The 23,459-nt window shown below is 37.5% G+C and overlaps 1 protein-coding gene across 19 annotated transcripts in view; it reads left to right on the top strand.

The window, feature by feature from the left end:
- The first annotated feature begins 2,453 nt into the window (after window positions 1-2,453).
- Window positions 2,454-23,459, top strand: part of TENM3 (teneurin transmembrane protein 3) — a 1,336,783-nt gene continuing 1,315,777 nt past the window's right edge. For 10 of the 19 annotated variants that reach the window (XM_071807672.1, XM_071807666.1, XM_071807668.1 and 7 more), the window contains exon 1: window positions 2,455-2,767. The gene's annotated coding sequence lies outside the window, so the exon portion shown is untranslated. Of the gene's footprint in view, window positions 2,768-23,459 lie in introns of all 19 variants that reach the window. The other 9 variants (XM_071807678.1, XM_071807677.1, XM_071807676.1 and 6 more) reach the window with 2 other exon arrangements.

Here is a 23,459-nt window from a genome sequence, read left to right as displayed (position 1 = left end):
TAAAAAATAAGAGAATCTTATTTTACTCATAAATAAATTGCTTTTTAAGATCTGTGAAATAGCTGAAATTTCAAATAGTGTATTACAGTATAAATGTCAAACTAAATTTAACTCGGATCACTGAGGGTCTTTTCACTCACTTTGAAAAGTATTATTATAGGCTCATCATTAGTAAACTAGTATCTTCATTAATCTACCATATTTTGAAAATGTTGTATTTTATTCCAGTGGAAGACACTCCGTACTCTTCTAAGCAAACACTTGCTGAACACTGAGAGTTTACAGATTAAAGTAAAAGTCCGACAGTCAACTTTTTAAAATATTGCTCACTAAATGTTACCTAAAGTTGGTGGAATTTTTTCAGGCATGGAACACATCTGTCATTTGCATTTCATTGACCTTGAAGCTTACTGGTTAGAGATGAAACTTCACCTATTCAAAAGAAGCTGTTTAAAACATTCAAACAGTTTGGTTTTTTTTAAAGTGCATTTCACTTTTTAATTTCCTACTGTTCTTCTTCCATTGAGAAAGCACTGTCTGATCCCAAGGGGATTTCCACATCTAGCTTTCATGCTTTTTGTTGCTACACGGCAGTGACCGCTAGATTGGCAAATAGAATAATTGCCTTTGAGAGATTTCTTTAAGAATGTTAAGAGCATGAACTTCATTCTTTTTAAGCAGCTTCTTAAATAAATGCTTCAAAACAAAGTCAACTATTGATCCAATGCTTTGAATAAAAAGTTCTCCCCATTTGACAATAGGATTTACTACTGAAGACAAAATGTACATTAATCTTTCAAGTTTATTGTCTTCAGTTGACAAAGGTAGAATTACAGAGATGCTGCACAAAGAAAGATTTGTACTCTCTGTTTGAAATGACAAATCTACATAAATTCATTGACCAACTTAGGATAAAAGCAATCTTTACATCTCTACGTCTTGTCACCTGAAGAGAAATAGAGATGTAATTTATGCTTTATTGCATAGCAATATTGTTGAATAACTGTTTATTCTCTAAGCACATTTGTGATTTTCTTCTTTGTTTATTATAGTGCTGTGAATATTTTTTCCCCTGGAAGCAAAAAAGAACATCCAGAATTTCTGTTTACTGCCAGGGCAGAAGGGTGGAAATTTTATCCATGAAACACCAAACAAACAAATAACACCTTTCATTCCCCCATCAGAATATCTGGAATAGTTTGTACCAACTATGCAGATTTTACACGTCTGTCTTCTACCACGGGGACATCTAATTTGAACCCTAATTTCTAAAGGGGGAGGGATAGGAGAAAAGAATGTCAATATTCTGTCACGTGTGTGTACAGCAGGATAAAAACAGCCACTGTGGGACAGAAACACGTTTTTTCCCCACTGACAGCTGCAATGACACAGATACTGCAGCAGCAGCAGTGGAGGGAATCCTTCATGCAGTTTCACTTCCCCAGCTTTTAACTTATGTTGCCTTTCCTTGCGTAGTGGTGTACTTGGCCCTCAGGAATGGACAGGTGAGACCTGCTGTGTTGCTCGAGTTGTATGTGGATTTGGGGGACGAGGGAGGTATAGGGGAATAAAAAGAGTAAACAAAGGTTCAGCAGTCGATAAGACAGAGGTGAAATAAAGCTTGCTCTGCACTGGTCATGCATAAGCTATAGCAGAACGTAAAAGCGATGCACACAAAGTGCACTGCGGCTAGCAAGCCCGGAGTCTCCTTGAAAACAAGCTTCGTGCAACGTTACCGGAGACACACGTACGTAAACACTCATACAGAGGCACTTACATAGACACGAGCGTGCCCGTATGCGCACACGGCGAGACAGCCGTACCCTCCTGTGCACCCACACCCGCTCCCGCCCGGGGCTGCCGGGCGCACGTTCCCGGCACCGCCGCTGCCGCACCGCGGAGAAGTCCGCTCCCGCCGCACCGCGGCCGCCGGGGCTCCCCACGGGCGGGGGCCGCAAAACGCCGCCGCGGGGCCCGCGGGCACCTCGCAGCAGCCGCTCGGTACGCACTGGCCACCCTCCTTCCTGGCTCCTGTCGCCAGCATCCCCTGCCCGGCTGCTCCGTCCCTACGGTGGCCAGGGCAAGGTGGGGATCATCCTTCTGCCCCCGCACCCCGGTTCGGAGGACGGGGCATCCGGGGGCACCTCCCGCTCGTGTTCCGCTGTCTCCCGGCAGCGGTGCAGCGGCTGCCCCGCTCCCGCCCGCCTCCGCGCCCGCCTCCCCGCGGCGCGCCCGCCCCTCGCCCGGCACCCGCCGCTGCCGCCGGCCGCAGAGCAGCCGTGGCCACGCTGCGCGGCGCGGAGGGACCGGGACTGGCTCGGCGGCGTGCGGGCGGGGAGGGAGGGCCGGGGAGGGGGGAGGGAAAGCGAAGTAAAAGAGAAGGGGGTTGGGGGGTGTGTGTATGTGGAGGAGGAGGGGGGGGAGAAATCAAATAAATAAATAACCTCCGCACCAATAAGAGAGGCAGCGGCTGCCGAGCAGGCTGGGATCGGATGGGAGAGGTCCTTCCTGGTCTGTATTTGTTTGTTTGTGACTGGAGCTGCAAAGTTCAGAGCCAAACGTGTTGCTTTCCGGCGGCGACAAACGCCCCATTTCACCTGCTTTACTGACGGGGTGCCCGCCCGCCCCAGGGCGGCCCCGCCGCTCTTTGGGCCCTCTGCCCGGCATCCTCCCTGCCGTTGGCACCGAAGGACGGGAGAGGAGCGCGGGGCTGCGTCTCTAGCCTGCCCACCTTCCCCTCTGCGGCTGCCGGAGGGGCAACGGACAGGTGAGTGCCTCTTTTCTGCACTTCTGCCCAGCACGGCACGGAGGGTACCTCCGCTCCGTAGTTATCTGTCACTGCAGGAGGTGCTCATTTATCAAACTTTGGTCCTGTTGGCTCCCGCACTCTGCGCCTTGCCTTTTGCAGGAAGGCGAGTGTTCGGGGTTAATTGGTTTTGCGCAGAGGGAAGCCTGCGGGGAGGAGGGGGTCCCGCTCTGCAGAGCACAGTTCTGTCCTTATCGGGAGAAGGGTCTTGTCCGAGCTGTGCGCCCCTCCTGCCGCTCGGGGCTGCCGCCCGGAGCCCCGTTCGCGGTGCGGACGCCCGGCGAAGCGAAGTTTTTTCTTTGCTCTGGAGGGAGCCCGCGGGGCCCGTGCAACAGGCACCGTCCTGCGGAGGCAGGGCGGGCGGATTGCGAAGGGGCGTCTCGCCGGCCGGCGTGCGGCTCCTGGCGTCCCCAAGCGGACCTCTGCCCTTGTAGGTAATTCCGCTTTGTTTCCAACATGTCCAAGAATGTGCCTTGCTGGGAGCCTGTGCCTTGTGAGTGCCTGGAGGCACGCCTCTTCCTAAGGAGACAAACTTGCCGATCCGCATGAGGCATGGGGAGGGTGTTTTCACCCGGCTGCGCGGAAGATACGCGCTGGGGCGGCGGGCGGCTATACCGTGTGCGCCGTGGGGCGCCCCCCGGGGAGGAACTGAGGGGTCTGCGCGGGTGCCCGGCAGCCCGGCAGGTGGAGCCGTGGGGAGCGGCGTCGGTGATTTCTCTCGGTTTAATCAGCGTTGTAAGCGGAGCTCCGCAGACGCGGTGGCCTGTCGTCCCTGAGACCGCAGCTCCGCGGCCGGAATGGGTCCTTGATTTGGATGGGGTGAGCGGGGCTGCGCCGGACAGTGCGCGCTTTCGTGTGAGGGCTGCGGGAGGCAGGTGCAGACGGAGTGCGTCGGTGTTAGCCTTACCCCATGTCACACACGTATTTTTCTAGAGGTGATTGTCTTTCTGATTGTCATTACGTTCTGAAAAAAAAAAAAAAGATGAGATTCTAGGGGTAGTCTGTGTTAATTATCACAGAATGTATAAAAGCGTAATTGTGAAAATTATTCAATAGCGGTTAACAATTAAAAAATTATCCTAGTACTCTGGAGCTAGCAAGGAGCAGACTGTACTAATTGGATAGTTAATGGCATTTAAATAGGCAGGCTTTCTTAAAATAGTAAGCTCCACTCTTCCAGGGAACTGAATAGGGTGTTAGAATATTTAATGATTATATTTCAGTGATGGTAACACTTCTGAAAGGGCTGTGGTAATTAAGTTGTTCGCTTGGCCAGCAGCACTGGGACAGACTTTGCACAGTTTTAGAGCATCAGCTAAGAGAAGGCTGGGTTTTCATTGCTTTTCTTTTGGTAGGTAAATATAGCTAAACAGTTAAGAAATGTCTGTGAAGCCAAATTAAAGGTGGGGCAATATTATACATATTGTCTAGTGAAATATTTTTCTATCTTTTACTGACATCATTTGACTGAATTGATAATTGAATTCAAGTTTTATGTCACTTACTACTTGAGTTTTATGTCACTTCATGCCACTTACACTGATTGGAAGCAGTTACTATTTAGTATTGTGAAGACTGCATTAGGGATGGTGTAAGAACAGTCCTTTTGTTGTCCTTTAAAAACTAAACAGCTAAGGTAGTACTTTTTTTCTGGTAGTAATAACATACCAGATTAAACAGTGTACTTCAATAACAAAGTGACAAATAAACTTCTGCACAGTTGAACTTTATTTTCTAAACTCTTTGTTCACCACATCTCTTGTTTCTTGCATAACTTGAAAATTTCTATGAGAAACTCAGAGAGTAACTGCATAAACTTGTTGCATTTTGTTTTGAAAGTTTTCTCAGTATAATGTGTGAAAAGAAGTTGGTATAACATGAAGCAACATAATGTGAACTTATGTTTGCTGTGTTTTTTTCCACAGATAAAATGTTTCCCACTATCTTAATCAAAGATGTGTGCTTAAGGAAAATGCCAGAAATTGAATTAAATAAGAGATTAAATTTAACAAATTAAATAGGATGTTCTAAGAACTACTGTAGATAATAACTCATAATTAAAATTGTGAATGGCCTCTTACATACTTACGTTTTATGGAGTAAATCTTATTTTTTGTCATCAACATAATTTTGTCTTCCTTTGACATAAAAAAATTCGTAAGTAAATAAAGTCCCCAAATGCTGGTCTACATGCTGAAAGGGTTCGGCATGTGTGTCTCCCAAGTCAGCAAAAATGCTGAGCTTTACAAAAGTTAAATTCACCATTGTAAAACTGGTCTCTTTGCTTATTTTGTCAGATGCTACAGTTATCACTTAAGAATCTTTTTCTGTTTTATCCCAACATTGGTCTTTTCACTATTATAGATACATTTCTTAAATGCTTTCTTTTATTCTTGCTTGCCAAAATATTCACATAATTCTTATGAGCATTGCTGCTGACTTCTGAATGTGAATTCTTTTCTATGCTTTCCCAAATGAGGGTTTCTAAAAATTGGAATAATGCAGCTTTTGTTTTTTCCTTAGATCCTGTAAAAATGTTAGCTTGAATGAATATGAGGTTTAACGTTAAGACTGAATTTCTTCCAAAACAAAGTTTGACTTCCCACACAGCTGATAAATAGAGCTGAATGTGTTATCCAAGATTTACAAAACAGTCATGTCTTGACATCTGGATTTGTGGAATATCTTGGATAAAATGTGGAGTGTGAGAAAATGCTGAAAAGGGCTTTTTGAGGGGAAAAAAACCCCAACCCCCAAATAGAAGCATTATTTTAAAAGTCTTTCCATGACATACTGGATTCTATAAAGCTGTTTTGTGGAGTTGTGTTTGTGTATTTACCATATATTTTATCAAAATTATGCCAGCAGACGTTATACAAGAAAATGAATTCTGCTTGAAAAATTCTCCTATGAAACAAAGATACCTTTCTTCTGTAATATCTACATATTTTTTCCCCAGATTTTTCCCAACTTTCTATCAGTAAACCTATGCAAGAAGATTCTCCAGCATTATTAAGCATATTCTTCTCTATTGCTTTCAGATTGTACCACTTGAAGTCTTTCTTTCATCCTAAAATTTACAGTGCTAATGTTAATTTTAATGTCCGTGGTAGGCTGCAAGTACCTGCTCTTCAGACACTTCCAGAAGATACATACTAATGTTTTACACAAAGTATATACAGAAACATTGTATTTACTAAAGTCACAGTTCATTATGGATAAACCCCAAAACTCTGATCTTGAAAAATAGAATTTTTGTATTGGGGGTGGGGGGGAGCATATTGCTTGTTGTGATATTGCAATTCATATTGCTTGTTAAATAAGGGAATGTCAACTCCTGGGCACATGCCTCTGTCATAACAGTAAAATATCCTATGGTCGACTTTGAAGCTACAGTATATATTATAAATCATTCGAGGTAAAACAAATATTTAGGAAACAGAGATGCAAAATATTTGCTAATGCACTGAAGCGAACAGGCTATGAAATTCAGTATTTGAGAATGTTTCTAATGTAGCTAACAAAATAATAATGATTAAAGGTAATATATAGATACTGCAATCAGACTTCTGTAGACCAATACTTCTGGGGTTTTTTAAGTATTTCAGCTTCATAGATGTTGACTTTTTTAATGTTACAATAGCATTTTACTGAATTAAAGATAGTAGTTGAAGCTATAAACTAATAAATTCTATAGGCTTAGCAGAGTCATGGTCTGCAAATTATCAGAATGACTAAAGGATTAAATTACACTTTTATTTGTGCAATAAAGATAATTTCATACAAGACCTGAACTGCAGATCTGTTATATTATGAATGTGTTTGTACATCTGAAATTGCATTCTTTCATTCAGGTCCATAAAGAAAACAACTTTTATATGTGGACCTCTTACTTCAGGACTATGAATATACCGATTTAATGATGGATACTCTAGGACTAGGGTTTTTTTGATTATTAACATTTTACCAAACAGAGACAATTGATCTTTCTCTATCACATGTACAGGTACATATCTAAGTATGTGCCTATATGTGCTATGTGAAAACCAGCGTTTTATTTACTAAGCTTTAGCAAAAAAGATAAACCATCTGCTTTATAAATTGCTTTAAAGATTTAATTTATCTAGTACCTTGTAGCCCAAATAGTACATCTATAATAAGGTAAGAAAGAATTTGCAAAGATTCTTTAAAAGCATGGGAAGTGTTTTAACTATAGAATATAGAAAGATAAGCATGGAGTGTTTGGAAATACTCTTCCTGTAGAAATATGAATGAGTCAAAGCTGGTATTAGTTTTGTTAATTCAAATTACATTTTTAATCTTACACTATTACAGTATAGTACCTAAATACAGTCTGCCTGTGAGCTCCGCTGAAATCTAGAACTCTTGAGAGTCTCTTCTAATAGCTGCTAAATGTTCCAGTGTTAATTAAGAGGTAATGTAAATGGAATTGGATGTTATGACAATGTAATAGTCTCCTGTTGAATGTAAGTTCCATGGCTAAGCAGACACACTTTCAGAAAACAAGTGTATTTCAGTGTTGTCTGTTCAATTGGAAGTGTTTCTGCAAAAGCCTTAAATAATCCCCCACAGAGAAATCTGTTCATCATGGTTCTATTGCAGCAGTCTAACGACAGCAGCATCGCTTCCTTCATTAGTTGAATGCAGGGCTGCTTTAGAGAAATCTGTAGGGTAACACCCATGGTGGTTCTCTCCTCCAGTCCTTGTGTGCACCAATACCCAAGACTTCTAGCTGAACTTTTACTTCCTTACTTTTACTTCCATCAAGGGAAAGAGAAAGCAAGAAAGGTTAGCAGTCTTCCAGGATATGCTGTCATGACTATTTGGCAGTGTAGAAATGCAGAGGTAAGACTCGCGGCCATCCCCCTGTGCATGCTCTTGACCCATATGGAATACTTAGAGTAGGAGCATTTTGAACATAAAAACATAAATGGTCGAGTTGTTCTTCCCTTCTGATAGGCACCTATGCTTTGAGAGTTGTCTTTTTTTTTTTTTTTTTTTTTTCCAGGAATCATTGTCTTTAAAGTAGTGTTAAAAATTGCATTGATTTCATCTGTGAAGAGAGATATGACAAATCATTTTGGCTGAAGTACTGTTCCCACCTGATCTCTACCTTTTGGTACAGGGTAAGGTTGAGATATGTCCATAATGACACTCAAAAGCACATCAGCCATTTCCAAGGGCAGAGAGCAGGGCTCAGTCAGGGGAAGGCAGGCAGGCAGCCAGCAAAGATTGAGCTCATATTTATCCACTTCCAGAGCAAGCGGGGTGAGGAAGAAAGAAGGATGAAGCGTGTGCTAATTGACAGTGGGCAGTGCCCCTAGATCATAGCAGGAATGAAGCTTGTTGAAGTTTGGACTGAAACACCTCCAACTCAGCTCTGAGAGACATTATCTTGGCAGCTAATTCCACTTTATGGTAGACTGACCATTAGATGTACAATTTCAGATGAAAACATTTGAACTGTTAGCAAAATTATCTGAAATTGCACTAATAGAAGCAGTGACAACCATCTAACATTATGACTGATAAAACCCACTTAGGTCCTGTTCCTGTGGACTCTACTATATTTAATCTGATGATGATCCCTGCTTGGATTTTTAGGACTACAGCCTGATATAACAAGGGATACGAGGAATAATCCTATATCAGAAACAAAATTTGTTTAATACTTTTGTTTTTGGAAACTAAACATTTTAATTTGATCTCTGACTAGAAATGAGTCATACCTCAGCTACTGTATACAAGTACAGTTTCACTTACACGCTAACCTGTGTAAATCATTGGGGTATAACTTGTTCTTGGACAGAAGAGATTGATAAACCTAATTTTATGTTACACTGAAGTAAAAGACCACATTCAAGGAACACACAAGTGTTGTAAAGGTTTTTTCCTTGTTTAATTTTTGTATTTCATCAAATCTGATGCTAATTTAGGATGTGGGCAGAGGGTAGCCTGTGAATTAGGTACTATAGGTAAAATCTTCTCTATTCACTTAAAGGTAGTGTTAATTTAATTGGATTTTTAACTACCTTTCAGACTAAACTGCACATGTATTCCTAGTGTATTTTACTTAACTCTGCAAAAGATTTACTGTGGCTTATGCATCCCTGGGAAAAGGAGTTGTACATTGTTGTAAAGTGCTGTAGTGTAAAGATTTTTTTTTTTTTTTTTTTTTAATAAAGATTGACCAGGCATAAGTGGAACAAGGGCTGGATTTTGCCACTGTTCCTTATACTCACTAGTAAATACTTGTGACTTAGTGAATATTCACTCTGATATGCTCTTTAATTTCTCATGCAAAACTGGGGAAGAAACTACACAAAGAGAATGAGAGGAGATTGCATGGGACTGATTGGCAAACTAGCAACAGCTGTTACAACAATCAAGGGGAGGGATGGTAAGTAGTTATTCTTTAGTAAGGACTGAAGGAGTGAGGATTTGATTTAACATAAAGAAGAGAAAGGAGTAATGAAAAAAACAGCAAAAGAAGGCTTTAGAATACTATCTTGTCAGAAGTTCTCAGAACAAAGAGGCTAGTCAACAAGTGGGGAGAAATGATTTTTTTTTTTCATGAAAAGACTACTTAGTGTTGTTGTTGTTGATAAGTATTAAATGGGGTATAAAGTTTGTTTCTCGAAGGGCTTCTGATGTGCTGTAGAGGACATGGAATCAGTGTCTGAATCTCAAAAAATACATGGATTCTTTGGGTTTAAGGCAGGTGAGAGAGAACTACCCTTTATATGCACAGAGTTTACTCCTTGCTGTGTTGACTTGTGTTCTTAGAGGACAGGAAAAGCTTTCAGCAGTTTCTAAAATTTTCTGTCCTTGTTTCCTTTTTATAGGCTTTCATCCTACTGTCTTTTTCTATATCTTTGTTTTCTTTACTGCTATTATTCAAGAACGTAAGGATCTGAAGATAAAATTGACCTCAACTCTAAACTCCCTGAACCAGCAGAATTGACTGGGGCTGTGATCACACTCAATTTCACACTCCTGCTAGTGTCATGTAGAGTAATATTGTGAAGGATTCTGTCAATTTTTGGTTCAGCTGCTAGTTGTCATAATGGTAAAGAATCACGGGGAGCGTCACTATCTTCAGTCAGTGACTGAGAAACTTTATTAGAGAAAGGAAAACCTGTGTTTTCTTTGAAGCTTTCTTTTTTTCCTCAGTATAAAGAATTCACGTAGAATCTTTTCATTTCCTGACTGAATATCTGCAGCTGATTTTCAAAAACTGTATGTGACATTTGAAGCCTTGGTTCCAGATGTATTTTTTTTGATGGAAAAATTAAATTCTTCTAACTCTTTGGCTATTTATTTCTATTGTCTAACAGCCCATTCAATTGAATTATTTAGAGGACTACATACACAACCAACCTAAACTGAGTAATTCTATGGCACCAAAAAACCAGACCAACCCAAACCCCAAAAAGAACAACAACAAAACAAATACAAACAAAACCAACAACCAAGACTTCTTTAACTATATTGGATAACCCTGATGCCTCTAAATAGTTTTACTGGTATGAGAGTGCAGAATATGGGTAGGATTCTCTCCTGAGAGGGGAGAGGAGGTGGGATCTGCTTTGACCAGCCTTGCCACCAGAAGAAAGATTCGTAGAACTTCTGCCTTGTGCTTGGTATTATCTATACTTGGTACTCAGAAGGTTTTGTGATGGCTTCATTATTATTTTTAATTTGTGTTCTGCCATAACAGCAAGAGACCCAGTTAGAGAGCAGGACAAGACTCTCTTTTTCTAGATCGTATGTGCATTTAGAGAGTATGGATTCTGTTTCATCCCGTAATGGTCATAAGATTCCACCATCTTGTCAAGATGTATGCACTTGCGTATGCAGCACATTTAATAAAATGTGTAAGAATATTTATTCCTTTTTAAAACTTTAGAAAATGTAGTTAAACTTTAAAACTTTAAGTTTATTCATTTTTCTTTTGTCGTCTTTTCTTCCACTCACCCATTCACCACTCTACCATCTATTCCTTACAGGTAATTAATGGCTTTCAGATCACATACTAAAGATCATATTTGCTGTTTATGTATTAATAACTCTTGGTATAACATAAGCAGTGTGCAGCCATCTCTTGTAAATAATTCTTTGCTAAGGAAAGCTTCTACTGCTGCTTTTGTTTACTCAACTACAATTACTTTCTCCACCCACCCAGCAAGTCTTCTCTCTTGCTCTTCTATTTTAGTCTCATGTGTTTCTCAGGTGCAACTGTAGTTCTGCTATTATTGTAGGTATATGCATTTACAGTTCATCATTGAATTCACTGTGGTCAGCCCTGGCTGCTGAGCTTTGTGAGCGACTAGCCTTTTCTCTGACTCTTCATCCGACTGTCTCTTTGCCTTTCACCTCACAGCAGAAATGCTCCTAAGTTGATATGTTGGGAGTCAAATCCAAGTCTCAGGCAATTCTTTTTGTGAATAACCTGTAAGCCTGGAAAAAGATCTGTTGTGAAATCTCTGCATCTGCCCTTCTTTCATGTTTTTCTCATAGAAAGAGGAAAACATGAGGAAAAGATGCAGTAACTACATAGTATTTTTAAGACTAAAAATACAGTTTATTACCCCAAATTGTTTCCTCATTAGTGCACAAATTATGATCTGCTTAGGAGTTGTGCTCAGAATAACAGAAGCAGAGTTTTTCTGAAAGCCAATTTGAAGCCAGTGAAAGAGAAGTGTAGGCTGCATGAAAAGCTTGTCAACCTATCCAGGGAAAAGTTGTGCATTGAGTACACAGGGATAAGGCTCTATTTTATCACTGCTGTGGCAATCCATTTTGATCTTACTTTTGGGAGACCACTTCTAAGTTTAATGTCAATTAGCATTTCAGTGAATACCTTGTTTCTATTTATTCACTGCAGCGATATTCTTACTTATTAGATGACAGGAATTCTGAAATGTTTATCATGTCTGTAAAATGTCTACAGTGAAAAAACAAACAGTGAAAGGTAAGCAGTAGAAAATAATATTGCATACTGGACTGCCAGTAATTTCAGCCCTTGCAAAAGAAAAAAACACGCCTGAAGTTATCCTACATTTCCCTAACGCTTTTTCAGTACTCCATGATGATGAATGAATGTCTTTACGCGTTAAAAGCCTGCTGCGTCTGGACTCTGAGGGGACCCAGAAGAGAAGTTTAAATGTCAGTAGGAAATTTTTTGTTTAAATGACTTGAATAACCACAGTAGAAATATTGCTTCATGGGGAGAAAAATGCATGTCATAAGCAAGATATCTCAGGAATTATGCATTCAAGCTGGTGTCATGGACTTCACTTTTACAAAACAAAAGCTTTCATCATTCTGTGAAGACAGTACTTTGTGCCATCTTCAGAGAACAATACCAACCCTGTCTGGCTAAATTCTACATTAACCGTCTTAAGTGTGCAAAGGTGTTATGCTATATAATGTGCAGAAATAATATACTAGATACTTGCATTTCCTCGACACCAAGAATCAGTCTGTTATCCAGTACATTTTTTGCAAGGAAGTAGAAGGAAGGCGTGTGACGCTCTGCAAAGTAAAAATTGTAGTACTTTGCTTTCTGTGATCTTGCAACAGCAACTTGCACTCTGTTCCTCAGAAATCTGACAAATGCTACGCAATATACTACATGCTGTAAATATTACAGTGATAGGTCCTCTATATTTAATATTTTATTGTTGTCATGACTGTAAAAATGGCTAAGTGTAAGTGGCTTTTGATGATAAATTAAGTTTAACTCACTGATAATTTAAGGGTTTACATGATTTGACGACTGTCAATGTATACAACACAAATACTTTGTACTCTGGCTATGCCTGCTTGTGAAAAAATGTTGAAAACATCCTCTTTACATCTGACATAATTATTACATGCCTTGCTGTTTTTCAGTTTCTTTCTCAGAACTTTTCGTCGTGAAATGATATCTAGTGAAAAGAAACACCACAGTTACTCCAGATACGTAATCTTTCTCTTCCACTAGCATCTCATAATTAAACCAAAACAAACCCAGAAAGAAGAAAAAAAAATAATCAGCCCATTTGTCTCCTTCTAAAAATATTCTCTATATCTACTTTTTTTTTTTTTTGTTAGCATATTGGACTTGAAATCGACTATGAAAATGTTGAATGCTAAACTACATAGGACTGGAAGGTAAAGTTTCAATTTTCTGCTGCAGCAGTAATTTTTCTTGGTTATTTTAATCTTACAAACTTTTTTTTTTTCACATTTTCCCTGAAGGTATTCAAATGTAAATATCTGAAAGATTTAAATATATTGTTTAAGTGGAAGATTGCTAGAGATACAATGCTTTGACGCTAAAATTTGTATGAAACTTTTCAGTAAATTTTTGTAAATGTAGTCTTCTTGTAAACTCAACTCTCAGTTAAAAGAACTGTATTAGTTTAAACATGAACGCTGTACAATACATTAGTTTATTTCACACAAAAAACGCTCTATATGTTTGAAACAAAAACACGCTATTTTTAAGTTTTTGTGGTTTACAAAATGGATATTGTTCAATTCTACTTGTTTATTATGTATCATTTGTCAGTATCAAGATGGCCTAAAAAAACCCAAAGATCCTAGGACCCAGTCTTGCTAATATTCATGCATGTCCAAGCCAGAGTTAAACATGTAAATGAGAGCATGCTTAAAATAACTTTCAATGCTGTACCTCCAATATCAGTCTAAAAATACACCACTTTCAGATGTCTGAAAAATCAGGTATTTCCAAAAAATGGCATGATGTTAATACTTGTTTTCTCTTACATCAGTTCATTCTCACCTCTTTTGATACTACCTGAGGTTTTGCTGTTAAAGCTAAGGTTATCATGTGGTTCCTTTCCAGTGCAAAATATTTCTTACAACAGATTTGATTTAATTTAGTTAAAGATACTTCGTATTTATTTCTGGCTTTGAGCGTTTTCTTGACTATGCACAAATTATAACCTGCTCTATATGTGCAATCAAATGATGCAAACATTTTGAAAATACTGTCTGGTAAATCAGGAAAAGTGAAAATCACTTTCTACTTGAAGACCCTTTATATTAAAAAGCAACTTGGGAGATAGTAACACTAGTTTTTCATTGAAAAGTGACTCTAGCAGTGTGTACTATGGAGTATATAATATAATTTACCAAATACTGAAGAGTTATATCTCAGTTCTTTGCAACTACAAAGAATTACACAATTTATGTGAAAACTTAAAATGCAAGAAGAGCTGGTAAAGTGTGAGCATTGCCCAATTTAACTGAATTTTCTTATTTATTAGCATATTCTTAAATGCTGAAGAATTCACTAATATTATAAGAGGACTTTGATACCTTAGTCTGGTCTGTTTTTTGTGAGGCATATCTATAGTTTTCTGCTGCTTGACCCAATTTAGATTTAAATTCAAAACCTTTGTATAGTTTCAAGGTGATAAGTACCTTGAAACCAGTTTTTTTAGATTCAATTATATGATTGTCTTATTGTCACGTTTATCCTTCCTATATTAATTTCCTGTAATAAAGTTGGTAAAAAATTTAGGTAACTAATCCATAATGTCTTTAAATTGGTGGAGAATCTCTCCTTTTTGAACTTTTATTTGAAATAATTTTATTTCTGATTTATTTTTACAGTTAACTTAGCAGAAATTGGTGTATTAATTTCTGATTACTTCACTGAATTTTGTGTCTTTGATAATGTTAAGTCTTCATGCTCTAAAGTACATGTGTAGCTGGGGCGATGAGTATCAGTGAATTTCAGATTCAACTAATTTTATTTCCAGTGCTCTTTTTTGGGGGAAGTTATCTTTTGTGTAGAATGTGAAAAGCTATGGGAAGAGTTTTATCATTACTTAATTTTCTTTCCATTGTTTGATGATTGGATATACACAAGGCCAGTGGAAACCTCATTCTCTTTTACTGTGTGTTAAAAGAGCTAAATGTAACCTTCGTCACTGGCTCTGGAGAGCTCTTAATAAAGAAATTTTCTACTAAAATGAAATATTCTCATAGTCAATAATCACTTTATGTAATAGACATATCTTATCTCGTAGCTCAGTTATCATATAAAGGTGTTTTATTGTGAGGAATTTTCTTAGGTAGGCCAATTGTTTAGTTGAAATCCAGCAGGTGTGGTGAATCAGTTTCTTGATATCCATGTAAAAAGCTTGTAGACTTCAGTCAGATAGTGACTGGCTCACTATTCCCCTCAGTCTGTCACTGATACTTTAGAGATTAATTGGTAGAAGAGTTACTGTATTAATTTAGGAAGTTAGGTTAACCTGCTTTACAGTTTGAATGGCTTTGACTCTTGTTTAGTAGGTAGCCTGTATCTCTTTATAGTGTTACTTTTCATACTGATTTACAAGATACTTCCCATCTTTGCTCTCCTTGGTGGATACTGTGCTGAAGCCAGTGTGCACACAAGCTGAAGATGTCCTTTCCTAGTAAGTATGTATTTGTCACTTACTGTGTTTGTTGTATGTGGTCTGGATTTTTCTGGATATACCAAGTATGCTCCAGGCACACATTTTAGTGCAGTGAAATTGAGCAGAGTTATCTAGTCTGCCTAGTTGGAGTACTTCAGCTCTCTGTGCTTCATGGAGAAACTGTGTCTTTTGAGGTATGGTCAGAGGACTACATACTCACTTAGAGGCTGCAGTGAGCTGGTCAACAGAAAATGCCAGGTGTACAGTGTTTTGTCTGAAATCTCACATTGCTTCAAATCTTGAAAGCCTGACTCAGAGCTGTACATTAGACGTACTTCTTCATTCAGGAACCAGAAATCTAGCATTCTTTTTTTAGGAGAAAACACATATGTGAGAGGAACTTTTTCTCTTTAAAAATACGGTAATAGTGATTGCAGGCAACTCTTGGTGCTCAGGGCAGTTGCACATACAGTGGAAACACCAGTCTTCAAGTCTGTCATGTTTTGAAGGGACTTCAGTTAATAAGTCCTGTGTCCTACAGAAACAGCACGTTAGCTTACTACTGTGTAACCAGTAATTTTGAGAGAGAAATAGAAATAACTGAAGAACATTACTCTGAGATGCAGTGAATATGAGAGGTGGTCCTGGGTCTGCCACTAGATGGCTTTTGCCTTTTTTTTTTTTTAATTACATATTTAGTGAATAAACAGATTAAATCCTATGAGCAGAACAAAAATCAGGGCTCAAGTCAGTAAAGTTTTAAAGGTGTTTATTGCTGAAATCCTAGACACAACAGGCACTCAATGTCAGAACTGGATATAAAAGATCTGGCATTTCGCCATTGTTAGTGAATGTCAACCATTGTACATGAAGAATGAATAGCTTTAGAAATACGTTTACTGAAGTATATAAGCCACCTTTCCATTATCACAATGTTCTTATACAGTTTACAAAAACAGAATGCCTTTTTTTTTTTAATGCAATATGCTAGAGAGTGTCACAGTTATAATTTTGGCTAGACTAGAACTTTGGCAGAGAGTATGGATGGAATTCCAGGGTTAAAACAACCAGGTAGATCAGATAACTATATCTCACTGGGAAAGAACATTGGGAAAAGATTTCTGTACTGTTTTATTATCCAATGATAACATTCAGCAATCTGCTAACAAAAAGGAAGAAAATAGAAGTTGTGTTTGGGAGCCTGTGTGGTGGCAGTCCTATCAAAGCCCTCTAAATTACTAGCACAGTTACTTAAAAAAAATACTGAAAAGGAGGTGTAAATTTCAACTCCATAGTGCTGATGCGTCTTCCCCTTACTAAAATATGGTGAGTGGTGAATCCCTTCTGTGTTTCAAAATGCTATAGTGGAGATGAAAATACATCTGCAGTCAATTCTTTCTCAGTCATGGCACATACACTACAGCATCTTACCCAATTTAATTTGATCATTTACCCTCTTACCACTAATATATTTTTATTAGCCTTAGAAGTCTTCAGGTCTTAGAAGCTCCTTGGCTTTCTGCATCTGTGTGTACTGATTTTTCTCATGGTGCAAACATAGTTGTTGTCAATATTATCCTAGTGATGAACGAAGTAAATCAAATGGCCAGCTGTCCTTTTCTGAACGTTTTTCTATATTTAATATTCTTATGAATATTCATAGAATTACAAGATTAATTCTTTATCCAACTGTTTAACCTGAAACTACAGAATTTTTTAGTTTGCTAAAAACTTATTTGTGTTCATTATTTGAAGAGAGTGGTGGTATGGCAAAAGATTGGAATGCTAATTGTGCTGCATTTTTTTGTGGTATAGAAATCTAGACATTTGTATGTTCTTGAGCTTCAAATATAAAGGAAGATGATTTTGTCTAATTACCAAAACAAGAAAGAAGTTCAGCTCATGAGCCATAACAAAAGTGCCAAGTATTGTTTGTTTGTCTTTGTAACAATAACAGGCTGAACTGTGCTTTTTAAGATGAATGAGTGTAGTCTTCATAAAATTCATCTGTCTTACTACAGCTGAATGTGTGAAAATAAAACAATGACTTGCATTTGTGTAGGGAGCAGGTATTAAAGAAGGCTTTTGAGGCAGAATTCTAAGTATTCATAAGGACAGTGGAAAAGAATGTTAAGGAATCAAGCCTGGAAGTCTAGAAAATAGTTTCTTAGTGTTTCAAATGATGTACTTTTCTTACATGAATGTTACTCTGTGCAGAGGGTTTAGTTAAGTAGTGGAAAAAAAAATACCCTGAAGGACAGAAAGCCTTAAAATGTTGCCACTGGAAGTATGCCAGATGGGTTACTAGAAGCTAATGTACATTTCGCAAATGGGTGAAAACTGAATATATAGTGATTATTGCTTATAATCAGTAAAAGGATCAACTACAAAGTATCCTGAATATTAATGAGACTGGTTACTAGCCAAAGTTCCCTGCTTCACTTAGGCTCAAAGGTGGTTTTTTTTTCAGGAACGTTTTGGATGTGGTCCCAAAGTACTTCCACCTCTGTCACAAGTTAGTTGTGAGATTAAATAAATAGAGAATGTAAGGGAAATTCTGTTACATTGTGTGAGGAAAAACATCATAGAGTCTGTTGTAGGCCAGATGCCAAGTAACAGACCTACAATTACAGCAAAATCTGATATATTTGTAGACACCTACTTTGGAATAGCCAAAATGTGTGCATGTGGAAGATCCACCACTATATTATTAGTTTCATCTTTGACACGAATTTTTATGTAGCGTGAAAGTACTTGTAGTAAATAACACTGAAGATGTGAAGATCCAGAGCAAGAAAGTTTGTTGTTTCAATTGCATATAGAAAATACTTTACAATATCAGTTCCATGTTTGTTGTTCAGGTGCCTAAAAATAATATATAATATTAATAGTTATTAATAACATAGTACTATGTGTTATTATGTAATTGGCCTTTTGCACTTAAGATACATGAAGTTATTGGAAATTCTGCTCTTCTAAACATGGGCATTTTTTTTTTTTCTGGAAAGGTGGTATATATATATATATATATATATATAGGTCATGATTATGGCGTGGCACTTAAGCCTCAACCTGTTTTGTCACTCTGTACAAGTATCCTAATATAATTCACTGTGGATTTCTAAGTTATTAGCAGAATCCACAATGATTCTGGTATGCGCATATAAACTTACTGTTTGAATGCAAGCCACTCTACCTCTGTAAATTGATATATTGCAAATACTTGTCTCATCTAGCATCATGCATATAATTTTGGGATCCTACTCAGTGCAGAGGTCTACAGAATCAAAGATCTTCTGAAGATGAGTACATTTGTTTTTGAGGTTCAGACGATCAGCAATTCAATTTTATTTTATTAGATTTTTATTTCTTGTGATTAATGGTTCTTCTGAATTGAGGCACTTGCTTTGCCTTGTTTTCAGACTCTTGAGAACTGATGAAAGTCTGACTTATCCAGTATTTCTTGAATGGATTAACTTAGGATGTAATTATGCATGATAGTGTTCATATGTGTTATATGAGAAGGTATGGTCCTTTCATATCTTTCCTCTGACTTTCCTCTTACTGAGTGATTGACTGAAGTTATTAATGCATCTACTGGTTTTATCTCGTAAATATTCTAGGTCATCTTATATTGAGAAACGCTTATATATTTACTCACCATGTTAATCTTACTGCCTAATACAGCAGTTTCAGGTGATCTAGTAAAAAAAAATATTTAGTTATGAGTAGACTATGTAATAGCATTCTGACTCTGCAAAGTTCCTGTAATGCATTACTCTTACGCTAGTATGTTTGTGCTGTTATATGCTTGTGTGTGCATATATACAGTGCATGTATACAGTTTCATAAAATTTGTAATTATTCCTGAAAGATGTCAACAGTTTCTGCATGCAGTCAAAACTACTAAAATCATGCCATATGCTTTCACCAGCCTGTTCATAAATTCTGCCACCGAGACCCTTTAGTCAGTAACAAGTTCTATACTTCATGAGCATATAATCAATGGGAACTGAGTGGTCTTTGCATAAAGCCAACTGCAGTGATTTCTATGCCTCCTACAATTTATTACTGTAAATCTGTAAAGCAGAGTGGAGTGATCCAATGTCTTTTGTCTGATACCATCCAGGTTTGCCGGCCAAATTTAGGGGGAAGATACTGTAATTCCTTTTTGACGGAAACATCCTGAGGGTGCACACTTAATCCATTGCAGTGAGAAATTGGAGTAACTGTTTCCTGAGAGATTGTAATCAGTATGGACTGCATTAATGCCCCTCAGTTCCTCCTTTTCTGTGTCTTCAGGAACCCACATGTCAGATTCTTGTCATTGGAGGAAAGCTTCAAGAAGGCAGGCTGCACATCCAGTCCTGACAGAAAAAACTGTTCTTGAGCAACTGAGGTAAATGCTTAGCTGTGGTGGCATCCAAAAAATACTAGCATCTCTACTAGTTATTAAATGGAAGGCAGTTGTAAATCTTCTGTTGTTTATTGGTTGATACTGTTGTAACTTGTAGAGGAAGTCTCTTTATAGGGAAGGTTACTGATTTTGGGTAAAACAGAAAAATGAAAAAGTTAGCCATGGATGAAGAGTATTTTTAAAAAAAAAACAAATAACCCTGGAATCCCAATGAACAGTTTGAATATATCCTTCTGAAGATACAGATTTTGTATTTCTGAAGAAGGAAATATTATATGAAAAGGTAAAGGAATTGGACCTGATTAAATATGGACATCCTTTGATTTATTTAGAGATGGAAAGTAATTGAAAACTTTGTTTAAACACTACTGTTTGGAATACAAAATAAGAACACAACTTGGCAAATGTACGTGCGACTTGCCTCAGTAGTTTTAGTGATTTTAGTTGGAATTCTGAAAGGCTTCTCTGCTTGGTTATATTTTCTTTTTAAAGGTAGAAATTAGAAAAAGTGTCATGTTCTCTTTGTGGGTGGTTGTTGCTGTTGTGTTTTGTGGGTTTTTTGTTTGCTTATTTGTTTTTAAGCAAACAGGAGAAATTCTATACATCAGGAGCAAGATAGACTGGCAGACAGATTTGAAGGGCTACATAAAAATTGATTGAAACACTACATTCTCTGAAGGGTAACAGATAGAGTTATTATCTATCTATAGCTCTGAGGACTTGAAAAATCAATGACACTTCTGCATAATTCTGTATTTAAATATAAGGAAGTTATTTGTATAACTTAAAAAAAAAGCAAGCTTTGAAGCTGGAAAGACTACTCAATAAATCAGGGAGTATAATAATTCTTGAGAATTGCTAACTTGATGTTTCCAGATAACTGTATCTGGAATTACTGTTTGATGAATTAACCACATAGAACTCTAGTTAGGATTTAGCTCCTGCAGTTTGTCCCACTGAATATAGAAGTGACTTCTAGCATCACAGATACAAACAGAACATGAATAATTATGAAGTAATCAGACACTTGTACTAAAGCTGTTTGGTTAGCTTACTCTTACATGAGGAAGTTCTTTAAGAACTCTAAAACCTGTACTCCAATTAAACTGCTCAGGTGTCTGGTAAACTCCACTAGTAAAAAACAGTTTAAATTTTGGCATATGCTAACAGTGCTTATGCTTCACTATATCAGAAATTGCCAAGGATATGACTGGACTGACCTGGTATATCATTTTAGTTGTTTGTAGCAGCTAGTACCATTTTTGTTATTCCTGTTCCTAATGTCATGTGCCAGCATTTCAGGAAAAAAGAGCAAGTGTATAGGCATAATTCTAGCCCCACTGAAGTCCACCAGAAAATTCATAACAACTTCTTTTGCATTGGACTCGTACAAACTGTTTTTCTCATATCTATTGTGCTCTCATGAAGAATTATAAAAATATGAAGACAGGATTGTTATACAGTTACATAACAGATTTAATATGGAACACAGCTGGACTATTTTGATCTATTCATATTAAAGTTACAGCAGACTGCTAAATTGTAGGATGTTTGATTGTGGTGAAAGCTAAGTAGCAGTTACAGTGAATAATGAGCCTCTATCCCCTAACTTATCTATTTTCCTTTATCCTTTCCAGTTCTTCGTTTCCTTCCTTCCTCTTTCTTGGTTTGCTTGCTAAAACAAATGACAATAATGTTAGGACAAATCAAAGGAAATAATGTTGTCTGTTCATTAGATAATGTCAGTCCCAACATCTGGGATTATTTTTCATGCATTCAGGCAGAAAGATCAATCAGCTGCTGCTAGTTTTTACTGCCATAGTGCTTCATATCCCCTTCAGATTCTATTCTGCTAATAACACAAATGCATATCTTTGTTTTCTTTCTTTGTTTATAGGAACAAAGAAAGTGTCTGGAATGTTATTATGAGTTTTCTGGGAATTTGGACTTCTATTTATTTATTTTTTTTAAAACAGAAGCATTTTTCTTTTTTTTTTTTTCTTTCTCTCTTTTTTTTTTTCAAGTTAACTGAGTAGGAAGAAGTCTTATCAGCTTATTCATTAAAGAAGAAATGACACTTATGACAAATGATGGATATTTTTGTCTAATAAAAGCATTTAGGAAGCATACTGAAGTTGTGGGTTTGGGTTCCTTTTATATACCTTATAAGAGTAAAGTTTTTCTCATTAAAGGAAAAAGACAGGTGACAAATTTGATCAATCTTTTGTAGCTTTTTGTTCTGTAGAAAAGAATGGAAGATGCCTGATGTTTTCAGGTTTAAATCCAAAGACAGAAATTTGAGTTGTGAATTGACATCTCTCTTGCAACTGACTGATACAAAATCAGGATGCAAATCCTATGAAAGGCCAGTGCTATCCAAAGAAAGAAGATTGAAGATGCAAAAATTTATGGTAGAAGAAACAACTAGAAAAAAAAAAATGTTTTTCAGAAAGCTATTCTGGAAAATAAAACACTTAAGCCTCAGTTGACTGTGAGTAAAGTCTGTCTCAAAGTCTGTATCAAGTGGAAGTGGAATCCTAATTATCATATACCAGGAACAGTTCCACCTTTTTCCTATGTTGTCATGATGTTGTTTTGTTTTGTTGTTTTTCTTTCCTGCACCTTTCCTGCCCATCCACGTCCATTCTGTCACTAAATTTGGGAAATAGGAAAGGAAGGTAGATCTTAATTATGAATATAGATTCGGATCACAGCAGTCATTCATCCAAACGATGTATTAAATACCCTTTTTTTCCCTCCACTCACAAAATCAGCAAGTACCACACAAGTATATATTTATTTTTTCTGGTTTACCCTTGTGCAAATATTTCTGTAATCAAGGCTTTACACAAAACAGAAAGGCAGAGAAGTTCTTCATATTAATCTTTCTAACAGCAAAGATGGGATTCTTTTCAGACTTGAACTGAGAACTTTAAACTGATAAATATAAATACATCTGATTAGTCAATGTTTACAAGATTAGAGATGGGTAAAGCTTGGTATTGTATTTTTGAGTGTGGGGTTTTTTTTGTTTGTTCGTTGGGTTTTGTTTGATTTATTTGTTTTTTTGGGGGGGCGAGGGGTTGGTTGTAACTAAAAGTTTGGCAATAATGAAGCCCTTTCTTGTTGTCTAGATGAAACATGGTTAATACCATATTTAATCCTGCTAAGAAGATTTTTTTTTTTTTTTTAACTCTGAAGTCTGATTTAGTTTTGGGCAACTTCATTATAAACTTCTTTTGTCTTGAATGTGTTGCTCACGATTTTGATATCTTTCATGGTGGATTGGGGTTTTTGCCTAGTAACTGTACGTAAAAGGAACTTTGCATAGTATTCATACTATAATACCAGATAATGTTGCTAATAAATACAGCCTTGTGTCTATAGCATTTTTAAAAAATATGTGCTGTATGCTTTTGGAAGCTTTGTTCTTCTGCCTTTGGGAGTAAATTGGGAAGTTCAGCCAGCAGAGCTTACTTTCTCAGAGGACATAAGAAGCATTGATAATGTAATGTAATCTGTAATTCTGTGGTGACATCAGGCTGCAGACTGACAGCAGTCTCTTGGGTGCAAGTGCTGAGGCTGTAATACTTTCTCAGTGAAGTGACTGGTGTCTTCAGAAGGTGTATTTGATTTAAAAGGACATCTTATTTTCCTTTAAAGATGAAAGTACTTTTGACTTTTCTAATGCAAAGTTACAACTGTATAATGGTAGTAAATAAAATTACTAGCCTTTTGTGAGATTTATTGTTGGAACATAGTCAGGTCCATCTTGATTTCAAACTAATTACTA

The sequence above is a fragment of the Patagioenas fasciata genome, chromosome 4 (assembly GCF_037038585.1).
Source record: "Patagioenas fasciata isolate bPatFas1 chromosome 4, bPatFas1.hap1, whole genome shotgun sequence".
NCBI lineage: Eukaryota > Metazoa > Chordata > Aves > Columbiformes > Columbidae > Patagioenas > Patagioenas fasciata.
This window is presented reverse-complemented; position numbering and strand designations above follow the sequence as displayed.